Here is a 19,282-nt window from a genome sequence, read left to right on the forward strand (position 1 = left end):
CATAGGTAGGGGGAGGTCCCTCTACCAATGAAATCCTATATCCATTTCCTAACTCTGGCTTCGGTGATCATCTGAGTCCTGTTTAATTCTTCTTACCAATACTGGCCCCTGTCCCTCATTTTCTCCCAACTCTTTCCTCCACTTATTTCATTATACCTTACACTCTTCCACTCCCTCCCTTATCCTAAAAGAAATAAATAAAACCAAATTTTTTTTGTCTTTCTAGGTATTTAGCATATTGTCTGGCAGATAGTGGGTGTTTAATTAATGTTTGTTGACTGTTGAATGACAGACTGACCAATTCATCTCTCTTCCATGTAGTAGAAGCCATTTTAGTCAACTCTCCAGAGTCTTTTCATACTCCTGTGTCAGTTTGAACAGGAATCAATAAGCCTACTGTTTTCTTTGAAAGCAAAGAACTGGAGGCCCAGGGAAGTATAATTTCCAAGGTCACCCAGAACAAGCAGCAGATTCAACATAGGAATTCAGGTGTCATAATTCCCAGTCCAATGTTCTTTTTGTGATACTATGAGTTGTGGACTTGAATAAATTAAATAAAATAACATTGGCCAGGGTCTATAGGTAGGGTTGGATAATTGTTGTCATCTTTGGAAGTTTGCCAGGAAAAATTTTTGTAATCAAGTTGGTTCTTTCCCTGGGGACTCTCTATGTGATCAGGGAGAGCTCACTTTTCTCTGAACTTTATTTAAAAGGTTGAAAGGGAGGCAACCTGACTTAGTGGAATAGAAGTAGACTTCTAGAGGATTGGTCTTTGGATTTTGATTTAGATACTGGTTGTATACCCATGGACAAATCACTTACCTCTCTGAACCTCAATTTCCTCTTTTGTAAAATGAAGGATCATGGTATAGAAGCAAAAACACTGACTTTGCAATTAGGAGATCTGACTTTGAATTCTGATTCTACCACTTCCTAACTATGCAGCTGTGAGCAAATTATCTTCCCTTTCTGCCTCAGTTTCCTCTTTTTTGTAAAATGAGAGCATGTGGTAGAGGAAAAGAATTCTGACTTCCAAATTAGGAAATTTGAGTTCAAATCAAGGAAGTCACTAACCACACTCTGGACCTCAGTTTCCACATCTATATAATGAAAAAAAATTAGATCCTTAGTTCTTTCAGCCCTAAGTCTAATGTGGCATGAGATTTGACTAGAAAGGAGTTCTCATTGAAGGAAACTCTTAACCTCTTATGTGTCACAGACTCCTTTGGCAAGCTGGTGAAATTTCTGGATCCCCTTTTGGAATAATACTTTTAAATGTATAAAATGGGACAAATAGTGGCATAATGGATAGAGCACCAGTCATGAAGTCAGGAGGACCTGAATTCAAAACCAGTATCAGACACTTTATACTTACAGTTGCGTAACCCTGGGCAAGTCACTTAACCTTGATTGTCTTGATAAATAAATAAATTCATAGAATAAACACATAGGATAACAAATGAAACAAATTATATTGAAATTTAGTTATAAAGGAAAAATGTTTAAGTTCATGGACAATGGGAACTCCTAGACTCCTGAGATGTGATGAGAATCATTTCAATAAACTCTAGGGTCTCTTCCAGCTCAGATTCCAAACCATTCATGAGATCATAGATTTAGACCTGGAAGGAACCCAATAGGTTATTTAGCCTAGCATGCCTCATCTCACTCAGGGAAGCTTAGCTATTTGGCAGCACAGTGGATAAAATATTGGACTGGGAGTTCAAGACAGAAGTCCTTAATTCAAATCCAACCTCAGACACTAGTCACTTTACCTCTGCTTACCTCAGTTTCCTCAACTGTAAAATTGGGATAATAAGCACCCCAGGATTGAAGCTTTTCTTGTATCTTGGTGCTTGCTCTAACATCATCAACTAGGGTCTCAGATCTCCTCTGTCTCCCTTCCCCTCCAAGGAGTCCCTCACATGTAGTCTGAAGGGCAAGACCAGACGGGGAGGGAGAGTGAGTGCTACTGTAGAGTCTGCCTCCACTAAGGTCTTGGCCACTGTCAACTGTGTAGAATTTGGGGGAGGGGAGAACCTAACAAAGATGGAGAGAACATGGGAGGGGGGCAGATGGATTTGGCAATAAAACAAGAAGAATCAATGAAAAACTGAATTGACCCCAACAGCCTCTGGGTAAATCTTCCTCCTCCTCCATGAGTTGACATGCTTTCACATACACAGAGTAGGGCATCCCTCCCCACCCCCAATTCTATACTCAAAAAGACCATGCAGTCAGCACTCTCCAGTGGGTCAACACCACCACCCCGCACCCTCCGCCCACAGACAGCCAGGAATGACCACCTCCCCACAATCTGTTAATTATTTCCATTTGTCCAAACCCCTAGTGAGCACACATTTGCAAAGGCATGGATTGGGGGAGTGACTGGGGGGGGGGGGGTGGACGAGGAGGATTTGGGCAGTGTAGAAAGCACTAGGTAAGAGCTTTGCCCTCTTTGGGCTTAGTTGCCACAGAAACTGTTGTAGAGAGTTAGACCCAAAAGGGCAGGGGAAGGAAGATGAGGTCTGAGAAACCAAAGCCGGTTCACTCAGCACAGCAGGGAGAGAAAGGCTCAGGAACCCAACTAACTAGTTATCCTGTAAGGTGACCCAGTTGGGAGAAGAGATGTTCCTCTCTGCAGTCTCAGTTCTTGGTTCTACTTACGATTTCTAGGTTGGGTAGAGAGTCAAGCCATTGAGAAAAATAGAGACAGAAAGACCTGAATTCAAAGTCTCACCTCTGACACAAATTGGTTGTAAAACCCTGATCATGTAATTGAACTTCTCCAACAACTAAGACTCTAAATTGTAGAGCAAGGACCAGGAAACCTGGGAAACGGAGTTGAGTTTCCCCTCAAAATAAATGAAATAATAAGAATCACATACATTACAAAAGAAGCAGCAAAAGAATTCAGAGAAACTTGTTAAGAATTGTAGAAGTGGACAGAGAGAGAAAAAAAAAGCAGAACCGGAGAAACATTGATTCCATGTCCCTCTTAATGCAAAATTAAAAACAGGACTGAGAGAACTCTGAACAATACAGGGACTAATTAGAAGGACTGAAAGAGAAGTCTTCTTGCCTGTAGAATTTGCTTAAGTGTACTTTTTTTATTTCAAGAAAGGATTCTTTTTAGGTGGGTAAAATGGTGATATAATGCAAAGGAGAATGATTTTAACAAAAGCACTTTCTAAATGTTATGATGTAACTGAAATGTGACCTTTTAAGCTAATATTAGCTTTCTTTGTGATTTTGATGTAGTATAATGGAAAGAAAACTTGGATTCTGATTCTGACTCTTCTACTTAATACTGAGATGAAAGGGATGGGATTGGAAGAGTTGTCTTTTGCCTGGCAAATAGTAGGTGTTTACTAAATATTTATTGAAATGATTGAATGATTGGTTTCAGGTAATGACAGATCTGGGGTGAGAGTGGACAATGGTACTCTCCTGGATCCTGAGGCCTCTTTGATAGCCGGGTGCACTGGATAGAGTTCTCCTTTGGCCACCATAAGATCAAGTTTTACAACTGAAAAGAACCTTTGAACTGTTCAATTTCAACTCTTTATTCCATAGATGAAAACATAGAAATCTAGGGAAGCCACCAAACCTAATGTTCTACCCCTGTGATAACTGTCATGGAGCAGGTATACCTATAAGGGCAGAGGGAAGTTTAGGGTCTTTCTTTGAGTTACTGACTCATATGGTAAAGAGTAAGAAGTCATCTCAGTGAATATTGTCTAATATTCTGTCTAGCCTTTTAGTTTTCTTCCATCTGAACTATTTATAATTTACTCCAGTCGTGATCTATGCTATCTCTTAACTCCTTTCCTCTGGTCAAGTAACTAACTCCCTATTCCTTGTTCTTTGACCACTTTTCCTAGTGACTAATCTCTGACTTTTCTTTCCTTCCTTCCTTCTTATCTTCCTTCCCTTTCCTTCCTTCCTTTCATTTCACTGTCTGTCTCTCTCTTCAGAATTTAATCCATACCAAATAAAATGACTACTTATATATAGTAGAATAAAAGAGAACTGTACATATTATATACGTCTTACTTTTCTTTTTAAGTGTATGATAAATTTAACTTATAACTTTCATTTTGTTATTTTTTATTATATCTCTATTTTTTGGATTTACATCACCTAAATCTTCTTGCTGTATTCCTCCCCCTCGCCTTCCCTTCATCTATTTCATATAACAAAGAATTTTTTTTTAAAAAAAGAAAAAAAATCTGGGAGATACAAACCTGTAAGCCTTGCATCTGAGGCTTGTGGATCATTTGAGCTTAGGAATTCCGAGTTGCATGAGGGCTGAAGCCAAGGAGATATACACTAAGTTGGACACCAAAATAATGAGCTCTAAGGAGGAGGTTGTTGGGGGAATGGGGAAGATGGGAGAACAGGGAATGGGAACCAGGCTGCCTAAGGAGAGACTAATTGGGTCCAGATCATTAACAGAACAGGTTAAAGCTCCCATACTGATTAGTGGTGAGGGAGGGATAGAGAGAAACCAACAAACAAAGGAAGGAAATAAAAGAAGAAAGGAAGGAAGGAAGGAAGGAAGGAAAGGTGGAAAGAAAGGAAGACTAGAAAGAAGGAAGGAAGGGAAGAAAAAGGAAGAAAAAAGGAAGAGTGGAAAGAAGGAAGGAAAGGAAAACAGGAAGAAAAGGAAAGAAGGAAGGAAAAGAAGAAAGGAAGGAAGACAGGAAGGAGGGAAAAAAGAAAGAAAGGAAAAGAAAGAAGGAAGAAAGGGAGGGAAGAAAGAAGAAAGGGAGGAAGGGAGGGAAGAAGAAAGAGAGGAAGAAGAAAGCAATGTTTTCTCACATCTCTTTTGTGGGGTCAAACTTTCACATGGAACTTCCAAAGTCATCCTTCTTGTCTGTGATTCCTTCTAGCCTTTCTCTTTTCTTTTCATGCTGTTGTTATTGGGACCCTATGCTTACCTGCCAACTTCCACACTGATAATTAAAAGGAAAGCAAAACCCTTCTAACAATTATGCATAATCAAGCAAAACAAGCCTCCTTTGTCTGTCTTGCTCCTCCTAGTTAATAAGGAGATCCTTCTCTCTTTAGATTTCTATTACTTGACTTTGTATCTCCCAACAGCTTCTTGAGGGCAGGAGCTGTTTTTCATTGTTGTCTATTTTCACATTACCTAGTTCAGTGATTTTCTTAGAGTAAAACAACAAATACTTGTTGAATTGAATTGGAGGAAAATGTAAGACAATATGTCATTAAATGGCAAAATAAGTGGTGTGGAAGGTAACCTTATAGGAGCAGGTGATTACATTAGTCACTGGTGCTGAGGGAAAATTCCCAGCTGGGGAAAGACAAGTAAGGGAAGGACCCTTATTAGGAGGCAAACAAACATAAATCAAAGCCCAGGCCAGGTCAGGAATCAGATTTCTCTGGAGAGTTCAAGGGCAAGGACTAGAGAGATTTCTAGCCAGAGAGTTCACAGCTGCCACAAGTGGTTGTTTAAATGAACTATCTGTTTGACTTTTGTGGTTGTTGCAGGAGCTTTTTTTGTGTCCAACTCTCCCTGACCCCATCTGGTGAGTTCTTGGCAAAATGACTTTCCATTTCCTTTGAGGATGAGGAAACTGAGTCAAACAGGGTAAAGTGACTTGCCCAAGGTCACACAGCTAGTACATGTCTGAGGTCAGATCTGAAGGTGAGTCTTCCTGACCCCAGGTCCATCAGTCTATCCACTGTGCCACCTAGCTGCCCATTTGATTTCTAGGAACAGGCATTATTCCTTGACTCCTCAATATTCCAGGTTAGATTTATGGGGTTCTCTCCTAATTCAGTCAAGATGTTGGAGTTCAAATAAGTAAATGCAATAGGAACTTAGGAGAAGAGATCAGTATAGAATGAAGCAGGTCAGTACAAAGGTGTCATGGTAGCCTGAGGACTTGAAATAAGAAAGACCAGAATTCAAATCCTGCCTCAGAAACTTATTAACTGGTATAACCCTGAATAAATTACTTAACCTCTTTTTTTCATTTTTTTATTTTTAGTTTTTTTTAGTTTTTGCAAGGCAATGGGGTTAAGTGGCTTGCCCAAGGCCACACAGCTAGGTAATTATTATGTGTCTGAGGGGGCAGCTAGGTGGCGCAGTGGATAGAGCACTGGCCCTGGAGTCAGGAGTACCTGGGTTCAAATCTGGTCTCAAATACTTAATAATCACCTAGCTGTGTGGCCTTGGGCAAGCCACTTAACCCCTTTTGCCTTGCAAAAACCTAAAAAAAACCCCCAAAAAACAAACAAAAAAAAACTCAGGTACTCCTGACTCCAGGGCCAGTGCTCTATCCACTTGGCCACCTAGCCACCCCACTTAGCCTCTTTAAACCTCAGTTTCCTTATCTGTAAAATGAAAGGATTGGACTCAATAGTCTCTTCCAATTTAAAACTGTAATCTGGGTGGCACAGTGAATCGAGCACTGACCCTGGAGTCAGTTGGACCTGAATTCAAGTCTAGCCTCAGACACTTTACTAAGTGCAAGTCTCAGACATGTAATAATTACCTAGCTGTGTGGCCTTGGGCAAGCCACTTAACCCCATTTGCCTTGCAAAAACCTAAAAAAAAAGAAAAACTCCCTTAATCTGCATTTAGTATATAAACCCTCATATAAACCCTCATTATCTATTCTCCTCCAACATTGACCCAACATTGTCTCTATATCACAATCACACTCATACAACCCTGTCATTAATGGTATTCCTTACTCCACTCTATTGTTTCTTGGTAAATGCTGTTCTCTAGCAATGCCTGAAATGTCCTCTCTTCTTTAGGTTTCTCCAAATCTACCCAGCCCAAATGCTACCTCTTCCCTGAAGCCTTCCAAGAATCAGATAGCCTCTCCCTTAGCTCTCCCTTCTCTAAACTTCTAAAGCACTTGGCTGTATTGAGTATTTAGGTATGGCAAACATCTTGCCTAAGACTCTTACCTAATCCTGTCCCTGTTTGTTCTGTCTGTAGCTGAGTTAAAAAGACTTCAAGACGATAGTTCACACTTCTTTCCTCTAGTCCCCACAACACCTAGGAAAGGGATAAACATATCAGTAAAAGCCGGTTAACTGAATTGGAAATAATTGGAAATAATACTGAGATAGGACTCAGAAAAATGAAGGTTTTTCTGTCCACTATTATCTGTGTGACTTTGGATAAGTCATTTAATTTCTCTAAACTCTACTTTTCTCATCTGTGAAATGGGGATTAAAAATAGCCTCACAGAATTGTTAGGAAGATGAAATGTATGGAAAGTACTTTGTAACCCTATAGAATTATATAAATGAGAATTATTATCCCTTGGACTATATTTCAGTCTCCAGAGCTTTCTACCATCAGATATAAACCCTACCCCCAATGCCTGGAATACTATCAACACTGCTCACCGACACCAGTTAGGATGCTGAATTTACTTCAAACCTCAGCTTAAGCTTCACCTACTATATGAGGCCTGATCCCTGCCCCAAGTTAGTACTACCTCCTTTCCCCAAATTATTTTGCATTTACTTTGTATTTTGTACATGTGCATTCTCCTCTTCCTTATCTCCACTCTGTTGATGATGAAGTTTTGGTCTTAATTCTCGGAAGACCATGACATTAGGAAAGGTGGGTCCACAAGGCAGATGTGAATCAGGACAAATGGAGATGGTCCTAGATATGAGGAAACTAGGGTTAATTGACTTGTCCAAGGTCACACAGCAAGTAAAAGTCAAGTGCTTATTTGCTAGATTCCAGGCTGCGTTTGAGCTCCTGTCCTCCCTACTCTAAGACTAGTGTTCTCACCCCATAGGATATAAAGTCATCAAGATTTTGTTTGTCTTTTAATCTCCAGGACCTGCTCTCATCCAATGCCTTGAAAATTATTGTTGTTCAGTCTTGTCCATGGGTTTTCTTGTCAGATACTAGAGTGGCTGCTATTTCCTTTTCCAATGGATTAAGTGTCTAGGGTCACACAGTTAGTAAATATATGAGGCTGGATTTGGACTTCAGGTGCAATATCCACTGAACCAGATAGTTGACTCCACTTTGCATATAGGAGAAATTTAATAAATACTTGTTGAATGAATGAATGAATATGCATTGCATGGGCTCTCTTGAGAGCTCATCCTAGAGTCAGGCAGATGCCCAATTGCACTGCCTCTCTATTGTCCCTTCGTTTTTTTCTTTTTTTTAATGATATTTTCCTATGTAAAAACAATTTTTTTTGTTTCAAATTCTTGCTTACCTTCCCTCCTCTCCCCCTTCTTGTAAACTTCAGTGTGTGGAAAATTATACATGTACAATCATGCAATTTTATTCTTGTTATAGAAGAAAACAGAGGGAAAATGTTACAAAATGAAGAAAGTGAAAAATAATATGTTTCAATCTGCATTCAGACTTCATCAGTTCTTTGATAACTTTTTCATCATGAATCCTTTGGAACTATATTGCTGAGAAAAGCTAAATCATTCCATAGTTGATCATTATATAACATTATTGTTATTGTGTATAATATTCTGGAACTTATTTCACTTTGCATTAGTTCATGTATGTTTTTCCAAGTTTTCCTGAAATCTGCCTTCTCATCATTTCTTATAACACAATAGGATTTCATCACACAATCACACCTTCCCCAATTGATGGTATCCTTTCAATTTCCAGTCTTGGCACCACAAAAAAGATATTCTGATACAGACAGATCTCTTTTCTTTGATCTCTTTGGGATACAGACCAGTACTGGTATTAGATTGGCCTCTACCAACTCCCTAATACTTACCACTATTTAGCCCAGTATGGGAAATCCTTCAGAATTCTCAATGGTTCTGGACTCACAATTTGGAACTCCTGAATTCTGAGAACCCAGGATTTACTCCAAGATCTGTAGTGGAATCTGAAAGTTGGGCCCTCTTCTGGTGTGAGTGGGAGCAATTGTGACTTGAGCTCTGGGACACAGTATTCTACATAGGGGCATGACCTCTGGAAGATTTGTCTATAGTCTGTTCTGAGATCATCCAGTGCTGGTGTACCATATTTCATTTCACTGAAAACTCCTGGGGGGGTTATCACACAGAAAAAACAACTTAGATACAGATTGAATAAAAAGACATACACCTCTCTGGGTGTGCTTTTTGACTGGTGTCAGAAAGACTTGAATTGCAATCTGCCTCAAACTAGTTGAAAAACCTTGAACAAGACACTTAATCTCTGATTGCCTCAGTTTCCTCATCTGTAAAATGGAGATAATAATACCTGAAGCACATGCCTCACTAGGAGTATTACCCATGATAAATATGTAAAACATTGATTCAGTGGGGGAAAAAATTGTCTCTGAAGTCAGAGGACCTGAATTCAAATTCTACTTCTGAAACATATATGTTGGGCAAATCACTCAGCCTCCTTGATCCTCAGTTACCTTTTCTCTAAAATGAGGGGACTGAACTAGACAATCTCTTGTAAACTTCTGAGTTCGGAAAATTCTTTTATCAATGAAGGGTGGTAGTTTCTCTGTACCTTCAAGTTCAAGTTCAAAAGTTGCCTAAAGGCAGTTAGGTGACACAGCAGAGAGAGCATTGGCCCTGGAGTCAGGAGTATCTGAGTACAAATCCAGCCTCAGACACTTAATAATTACCTAGCTGTGTGGCCTTGGGCAAGCCACTTAACCCCATTTGCCTTGCAAAAAAAAAAACCTAAAAAAAGTTGCCTAAAGAACTAAGAGGTTAAGTGACTTGCCCAAGGTCACAATGCTAACAACAATAATAATAATATTTATATAGAGTTCCCTATGAACTTGCTCTTTTACTAAATACTTTCTAATTATTTAATTTGATCCTTACAACAAATTTACAGATAAGGAATCAAATTAAGTGACTTGCCCAGGGTCATAGAGCTGACCATGTGTCATAGAAAGGACTGGAATTCAGATCTTCCTGGCACTAAAGCTGGCTCACTGTACCATGCTGTCTCTTGCAACATTTAGGATATCATAGAAATATTTCAGCAATACTTACATCTATAAAATGAGGGTGCTGACCAATGAGACAGTTAAATGGTATAGTGGATAACTTGTTGGACTTAGAGTCAGGAAGATCTGAATTTGAAACCTACCTGAGAGATTTACTGGCTAGGTGTCCCCCAACAAGTCATTTCACTTCTATTAACCTCTGTTTCCTCACCTATAAAATGGGGCAGGTAAGTGGTATAGTATATAGAGGGCTAGGTCTGGAGTCAGGAAGCCTCACCTTTCTGAGTTCAAATCTGGCCTGAGACACTTCCTAGTTGTGTCACCCTAGGAAAATCATGTCACCTTGCTTGCCTCAGTGTCTTCTTCTAGAAACGAGCTGGAGAAAGAAGTGGCAAACCATTCCAGTATCTGTACCAAGAAAACCCCAAATTCAACCAGGAAATGTTAGACACGACTGAAAAACAACTGAACAGCAACAAAATGGGGATAAATAGTACCTGCCTCCCAGGGTTGTTATGAAGATCAAATGAGATAAAATGCATAAAATGCCTTGCAAATTTTAAATCCCTATAGAAGTATTTGCTATTATTATATGAGCTCCCATAAGGAATTATTAAATACCTTACTATATGCTGCATCCTGCAGTAAAAACTGGGGATATCAAAACAAAAAGAATTCAATCTCTATTCCCAAAGAGCATGCATTCTAATAGAAGGAGACAACACCTTTTCACAGACAGTGACCAGGGAAGGGAGGTGTGGTAGTAGAATCCCAGATATGGTGATGATGGGACTACCTTTTGGCATGCCCTCTCCAGGAGCAATGGGTCCCACCAAAGACAGAAGGGCAAATGGCAAGATGCCCCAGCTAGCAGGGTGGGTTCTGGTATCCCAATAGCCAGGTAACTAGGATGTGAGGCGTGACCCAGGGATGGCTGCTATAGAAGGCTTGCATTCACCTATCGGACTATGGTCATGGCTCAGTCTAAATAAGGGAGGGTGTTAACTAAGTGGGTTGATGTTCAGCTTTGACATTTCATGAGTGAGTCTCTAATGTTTCTGTTTTCTAACTTTCTTTTTCCACCAGTGCTGCCTCTGGGTTCCTCTTGAGAAAGTACAAGATTTCTTCCTCATTGTCCACCACCCACCCCTTTCTCTCCTAGGTTATTGGGGAAATGCCAACATGATTTTAGGGACAGTGGAAACCAGGAGCCCCTCCAATTTTCATAGGCCTGAAAAAGGCAATGTTCCCAAAATACCCACTTCTTCCCAGTCTTTCCCAGAGGCCTATTTAATACATCTTCACATCACAGTCCCTCTTGGGCCTGGGAGTCTGTCACGCTGATCTGAGACTTCCCAACATCGAGAGGTGAGGCTAGGTTCTCTCCCACTAGGTGAGAGCTGAGAGCTATGTCCTCTTTCATCAGACCATAGTTGAAAGAGTTATGGCAGGGTCAGATTTCATGAGCCTGTAATTCCTGCTATGAGGGAAGGTAGAGGCAGGTGAATTATGTGAGTTCAAGAATTTTGATCTGAAGTAAAGTTTAAAGCTGTCCTAAGCCCAGTACCAAAGTAATGGGCCTCCAGGAGGGCCACCAGGATACCTAAGAAAAAAATGGGGGCAGGTTAAAGATCCTGTGTGGATCATTATTGGAATATGGCCTATGAATGGGGAATGCACTAGGACTTTTGAGATGCCCTACATAAAATTCTATATAAATGTGCATTGTGATTATGAGACAGCATGGTATTAGATAAAAACCAACTCATTCAACAAAATTTACTTTTGACTTTATCTAGAGCAATGGAAAAAGTAAGAAGACTGGGATTACATGACTTATCCTCTGCATGTTATTGTTTGCTGGTGGGTCTGCCACCTCATCTCTTCCCACTCCAATGCAGCCACTATTTTCCTAAAATAGTTCTGACAATGTCACCCTCCCCTACTCAATATACAGTGGCTCAATATACTCTACTGTCTTTAGAAGCAAATACGAAATGATCTACTTGGCATTCAAAGCCCTTCATAAAACGTGGTCCCCTTCTACCTCATGCACCTCCCCTCCAGCATCCAGTGACACTGGTCTCCTCCTGACAGTTCCATGAAGATGACACTCTGTCTTTTGGCCCTGGGTATTTTCTCTGGCTGTTCCCCACACCTGGAACTCTCTCCCTCCTCCACTCTGCCTAATGATCTCTTTGGCTTCCTTTAAGTCCTAACTAAAATCCCACCTTCTGGAAGCCTTCCCCAAACTCTCTCAATTCCTGTGCTTCCCTCTATTATTTCCCATATAATTGTTTTGTGCATATTGTTTGCATGTCATCTTCCACATTAGATTGTGAATTTCCTGAAGGCAGGAATCGTCCTTTGCCATATTTATAGCCCCCATTTTTTCTGGCACATGGTAGACAATAAATATTTCTTTGTTTATTGGTTGCATGATTGAGCACCCTCTGAGTGGAAGTTTCCTCATCTGTAAAATGGGAATAAAAATTCAAGTGCATGTTTTCTCAGAGGACTACTTAAAGGAGGCACTTGGTAAAAGGCAAAGTGGTATATAATTAAGAGCTTTTTGCTATTGATCCTTTGGGTAGAGTTGGTGTAGATCTGGGATTTCATCAACTTAAGGAACTGGGTTTGGAAATTCCTTTCATTAATGCACATCAACCATTCTTGTGTAACTTACAGTGGCATTTGAGAGGTACCTAGGGAACTGAGAGGTTCAGTACCTTAGCCATAATCACACAGCTAGAATGTACCAAAGGTTGAATTTGAACTGGATCTTCTCAATTTCAAAACTGGATATCACTATCAGCAGCTGTTCTTATTAAAATTATGATGGAGATAGGATATGAGGACTAATAGTCACGTATGATTGTTGGTGAACCCATTTAGGGTATTCTTTGCAAAGATTTGGGGGTTTGCCATTTCCTTTTCCAGCTTATTTTACAGATGAGGAAAATGAAACAAACAGAATGAAGTACCTTGCCCAGAATCACATAGCTAGGAAGTGTCTGAGGCAAGATTTGAACTCAAGAAGATAAGTCTTCCTGACTCTGGACTTGCCTCTCTCTACTACGTCTCTTGCATCTTCCTTTATAACCAAGTCAAACTGGACTATTATTAGCTACTCCCTGAATTTCTTGAATTTGCCATCTCCTATCTCAATATCTTTATATTGACTGTTCTTCATGCCTGGAATGTATTTATGTCTTCATTTCTACCTTTCAGAATCCTCTTCCTTCAAGGGTCGGTTCATGTAGCCTTTCCCTATCCCCCAAGTTGAAAATGTCCTTTACCTCCCCAAATTTTCCTTTAATACTTTCTCTTTTGCCCTTCTCTCTTGAATAGGAAGTCTTAGTGAGTTATCCTGGTCTAGGATGAGGGCCTTAGACTATGATTTAGGAAATCCAATTTTACCTTTAAGTTTTTGTTTCTTTGGGAACATCCCTTTCCCTCTCTGGGTTCTGTTTCCTTATTACTTTACTTGTATCATGTTTATTTGCCTTGGATAGAACACTCAGCCAGGAGTCAGGAAGATTACTACAAATGAGGTCAAATCTAGCCTCAGACATGCTGTGGAACCTTGAACAAGTCACTTAACCTTATTTGTCTCAGTTTCCTCAGCTGTAAAATGAGCTGGAGAAGAAAATAGCAAACCACCCCAGTATCTCTGTTAAGAAAACCTCAAACACAACTGAAAAAAAATACTGAAAAACAACAAAAGACACTATGCTAAGTGATTAATAATTATCATCTCATTGGATCCTCACAATTCTGAGAAGCTGGTGCTGTTATTCTCCCCATTTTACAGCTGAGGAAATTAAGACAAAGGTTAATGCCTTTGGCCAGGATCATCTAGCTAGTAAGTATGTGAATCTGCATTTAAACTCAGGTTTCTCTTACTCCAGGTCTGGCACTCTATCCATTGCACCACCTAAGAATGCCAGGCACCTCCTGAAAGAAAGACAATGGTCTCAAGATGCATAACAAGGCATACTTTTCATATGACCAATGTATGAAATTATTTTGTTTGATTATACCTATGTCTTACAAAGATTTTGTTTCCTTTTTCTTCAGTTTTGGGGTGAGAAGAGAAAAATAAATGCTTAAATTAAAAAAAGATAAAGTAAGGCCCCAAAGGAGAAGAGATTTGCCTCAAATATACAGTGTTAGTAACAAAGCTGGAACTAGAACTTAAGTTTCTTGACTCATCATTGTACCAAAGCACCCCTCACCAGGCTGCTTCCCTGTGACTGACTGATCATTGAGGTTGAGCCAGACTAGCTATTTTGATGTTCTCACCATGGATGGGACATGATCACAATGTTGGTCAAAGTCACATACTGGGCAGGACTTCCTCTTTCCTAGTACTGACTCTCAGGGCCCCTTCCCCTTGGCTCCCAAGACCCAGGGTCAGTAGTTCAATTATAGGTGTCACTTCTGTGGGCTTCCTAAAAGGAGGGGGGTGGCAGCCAAATAAAGCTAGTGGTTTTGATTTATTGTTCCCCCAAAAGAGATTGGGTATGTTTAAAGAAAACACAGGAAGTTGTGAATATGACAAATATTTCTTAGACTCAAATAAAGAATTTCAGGAGCTGGAAAACACTGGGGAGAGAATTAGTTGAGAGGGCACTAGTATACAATTTGGGGAACATGGAAACTGCCAGGTGTGGTCTATAAGGCAATGGGGTCATTTGGGGTCATATGGCCTTTGGGATTCAGGTCAATAACTCCTCAAATGAGGCAAAATGTCCATTCTGTAATTCACTCATTTGGCAATCTCTGGTCTTCCCCACCCAGTTCTTCCAATAATCAAAAGGACTTGGTGTTGTTGAAGTGAGACTTCCCTTCCCTGGCATCTTACATCAGATCCTCCTGGGGAGATTATTGTGCTACAAGGGGAAAGGAAACCAAGCAAGCCAAGAAAGGAACTGCCACGTGGCCAGAGATCATAAAGATAAGAGAACTTTGGCTCTATTTACCCTGCACCCCCACACACACTTTACAGAAGAGAAAACTGAGGCTCAGCAAGGTTAATTTCTTACTTATCATATGTCTGTTCAAGGTTGACCAAATTCTAAGTTATTTCCTCATTCCAAATCATAGTATGATGAATTTCAAGCAGGAGGGGACCATAGCAGGTTATCTGGTCTCACCTCCCCTCAGTTTATAGATGAGGAAATAAAAACCCAATGTCATTTGCCCAAGTAAGAGTCAGAGATGGGATCAGGCCCTTTCACTCCAAATCAGGTATGTGTTCTATTGTACGATGCTGCCCCAAATCTTTAGTGATTTTTCTACCACTCCACATCCTTGTCTGCCCAAGCCTCCTCTCTCTTCCTCCTCTTGGAATACGTAAAAGAAAGTAAGACACCCCATGAAAACTGTGACTCTCTTGGCTTGGCTTAGTTTCTGGCCCTGTAATCTTCCAGTGAGGAACTGAGCAGCCTCAAAGGAAGTCTCATATCAACACCAAAACGTTTTGATCATTAGGGAAGTTGGGTAGGGAGGGTTAGAGGTTGACAACATGGCAAATAATAATTGCACGACCTACCTCAAGGGACTATAGGGAGGAAAGTCTTACGTAAACTTTCAACGGCTATAGAAATAGAAATTATTACAGTAGACCAATCTAAGCAAAAGATATTATGAGGTCATAGAAAGAGGACCCTTAGGAGTCATATGGTTATCTCTTCTGCCTTTAGAGCTATACCCTCACCATGTATGACTTAAGGTATGTATAAAACCTAAAAAGTTGAGGTCAGAGGATCTGAGTCCAAATCACTTCTCTGATACTTAATACTATTACCCTGAGCAAGTCACTTAATTGCTATTTGCCTCAGTTTTCTGATTGATAAAATGAGGGGGTTGAAATAGATAACCTTTAAAATCTCCTCTGTTTGGGTTTTTTTTGGTACACATACAAAATGGGGAGTGTGCCAATTGAATGTAGTTAGATGATCCTAATTTTTTTGGCAACATTCAAGGCATCATGGGCAGTTAGGTGGTGCCATAGTGGATAGAACGCTAGGCTTCATCTTCCTGAGTTCAAATCTGGGATCAGACACTTACTGGCTAGGTGACTCTGGGCAAGACACTTCACTCTGTCTTCCTCAGGTTCCTCATCTGTAAAATGAGCTGCAAAAGGGAATGGCAAATCACTCCAGTATTTTGTCAAGAAAACTCCAAAATGAGACCAGGAAGAGTCAGAAAAGACTGAAAAACAACTGCATTTATGAATATGATTATCAAGTCCTTCATAATTGCCAGTTTTTACACTTGCACCAATTTCTATGAGCCTTGTGTTTCAGAGGTAACTTTCTGTTAGGTCAATCAGGAAAGATGTCAATTGAGGAGAAGCCACCTATATAACAGGCTTGAAGAAAGAGAAAGATTTCAGTAAGAGACAATTGGAACATCTCAAAGCTTATGTCTCATAGGCAGAATAAACTCAACATGTTCAAAACAGAACACACTCTCTTTCCTCAATTAGCCCGCACTCTCCAGAACTTCTGGTCATCCTCCCAAGCTTACACCCTCTATGTCATCCCTCCACCCTTCCATCTTCCTCAGTCCACATGTGATGGCTTGCCTTGTTTACTCCTCCTAGAAAAAGATATTCCATCATCTTCTTTGGCTGGAATCCTCTCCTTCTTCATCCCTATCTCCTGGATTTCCTCAAGTCTCAGTTAAAATCTCATCATCTACAGGAAATCATTCCCAAATTCCCCTGATTCTAGTTCATCCTCTCTGTAAGTTATCTCTAATTGATCTTGCTTGTTTGTTCATGGTAGTCTGTATGCTGTCTCCCCATTAGATTGAGCTCCTCAAAGGCAGGGACTGTCTTGTGTCTTTTTTGGATCCCTAGAGTCTGGCACTAGACTCTAAATACTTGTTGGTTAGGATGAGGATGAAATCAAAGCCTAGAGATATGAAGCAGCTTCCTACAGACAGCAAATAGCAGAGCCAGAGTGTGAATTCTGGTATGTTGCCTCCAAATTTGATGCTCTTTTTCCTACATCTGGAGGGTCTAGGAGACAGTGATAAATTCTTGAAGTTAGCAAGCCCTGAAGTCAAATTCTGCTTCAGATGTAGTAAGCCAAGTGGCTTTGGATCAATCATTTAACCTCTCACAGTCCCACTTTTCCCATCTGTAAAATAGGAATAACAGCACCTATTTTACAGGGTGGTGGAGGATCAAATGAGATGAAATTTGTAAAACAATAAAAACCCTTTGAAAACTTTGCTCTATAAATGTTAGGAATGATTCCATGTATCTGTTGGAACCTGACCACTGTCATGCTGTGGAGGGCACCTGGGGAAAAACAAAATTGTAATATTTCCTTCTCCTGTTTAGGACCAGGGGTCAGTTGAGCCAAACTTGCTTACAGAGGAAGTGCTGTTTTCCAAGAATGCTTTAACAGTGGCAAGCTTGGGCTGCTGGCCCTCAGGGGAAGTGAAAATTGCTAGGCCAGGAAAGTTAAACATCTGATGACTGGGAATGAGCCAGCAAAGGAGGGTGGAGCTAGGAGGGTGGGCCAAGAGAGACCCAATGAGGAGCATCCTATAAAAGTCCCCAAGAAACAACGAAGTCCTGTAATTTTTTTTTTTTCTGGGTGAAAATGTCCCTCCATAGCCAGTGAATTTGCCCAGGGAAGGGAGGGTGGAGCCCCAAACAGTTTGTAATATATTCCTGTCTGTGTTTGATGCCAACCAGGGCCACTCCAGGAAAAAACTGACCACGTGGGGGACATGGAGGTTTCCAAAGGAAATATGGTGGGGAAAGTTTCCATTATTGACAGGTTGTATAAGAGTGTTGTTTACTGTCTTACTGTAGTCATTGGCATCAATGGTCCCACTCTTAGAAGAGCCCCGTCTGGCCATACCTCTCCAAACATGATGGAGTGGAAAGAGCCTGATCTGGAAGCTGAAACCCCAGGTTTGAGTCTTAGCTCTGACACATATTGGCTGTGTCATGGGGCTTCAGCTTCCTCATCCCTAAAATGGGGATTAGGAAATGCACTTGCAATTAAAACCACACCCAGCAAATTAAAAAGGATGATAAAGATGGAATATTAACCTGGGAGGATCATCACAGCTGTTGGTGGTTCTGGGAACTGGTTCACTGAATCTGGAAAACAGTGTGGAACTAAACTTGAAAGTGTCTAAATTGTTCAAGGTGTTTAGCTTGGTAATGTAAGTCTATAGACAGTAAGGTGATAGAATGGATGGAGAGTTGGGATTGGAGACAGGAAAATATGAGTGAAAATCTGTCCTTAGATATTGACTAGTTGTGTAACTTTGGGCAAGTCATTTAATCTTTGTTTGCCTCAGTTTCCTCAACTGTAAAATGGATTAGTAATAGCACTTACCACTCAGAGTTGTGGTGAGGATCAAATGAGATATTTGTAAAGCATTTAGCATACTGTCTGGCATTTAAGAGATGTTGTAGAAATATTAATTATTATTATTATTATGAAGTTCTGGGCACAGACCTGGAGTCAGGAAAAGTCATCTTTCTAAGTTCAAATCCAATTTTTGACCTTCACTAACTGGGTAACTCTGGGCAAGTCACTTTATACTGTTTGCCACAGTTTCCTCATCTGTCAAATGAGCTGGAGTAGGGAATAGTGAACCATTCTAGTATTTTTGCCAAGAAAATCCAAAATGGAATCATGAAGATTCAGACAAGACTGAAATGACTGGACTGAACAATCATACTTTCAGAGGAGAATCTTTGGGTAAGGAGGACAGAACTTTGGGAAATGAATAGCAATGTCCAAAAAAAAATTTATAAAACATTTTTTAAAGTATTTATATTGTTGATCTCAGGAGTTTTGCAAAGTTCAGATGAGGTATAGGATATTAGGACTTTGTAAGCCAAAAAAGCCTAAATAAATGGGAGTCGTTGCTATTCAAGAAAGTAACTGACAGCCTTCCATCATCCACTGGACGGGGCTTTATCTGATCCAGGCTTTCGGATTCCTGCTTGGACCGGGTTTCTTCTCTAATCTAGAGTCATTGACTTGCTCTGTGAGGTTAATCTGGTGAATTACTCATGTCTGAATTTGTTTGTAAGTCAATGGTTTGGAACTCATGCTTCCCTAGGGAGACCATGTTCTAATGGTGGTTAGGTTCCCAAGCTAATCCACAAATGTCTATTTAACCCAAATTGTTCCTGAAATAGTACCATTTAATACCACCACTTGTCTTGACTGAGGCAAGCTTTCAAAAAACAAAAGTCCCAGCTGGCCTTATTATTCTTTTTTTGGCATCGTTATTCTTTCCAAAAATCTATGATTTTGTGGGTGCCAGCCCTGGTTCTA

At 40.3% G+C, this 19,282-nt stretch overlaps 1 long non-coding RNA gene across 1 annotated transcript; it reads right to left on the reverse strand.

The window, feature by feature from the left end:
- Positions 1-6,337: 6,337 nt before the first annotated feature.
- Positions 6,338-18,741, reverse strand: LOC141498506 (uncharacterized). The gene is made up of 3 exons (XR_012471663.1): positions 10,231-18,741; positions 7,520-7,663; positions 6,338-7,042 (listed from the first exon to the last, which is right to left on the reverse strand). It is a non-coding gene; the product is annotated as an uncharacterized LOC141498506 (long non-coding RNA).
- Between the last annotated feature and the right edge of the window lie 541 nt (positions 18,742-19,282).

This window comes from Macrotis lagotis, chromosome X (assembly GCF_037893015.1).
Source record: "Macrotis lagotis isolate mMagLag1 chromosome X, bilby.v1.9.chrom.fasta, whole genome shotgun sequence".
NCBI classification, from domain to species: domain Eukaryota; kingdom Metazoa; phylum Chordata; class Mammalia; order Peramelemorphia; family Peramelidae; genus Macrotis; species Macrotis lagotis.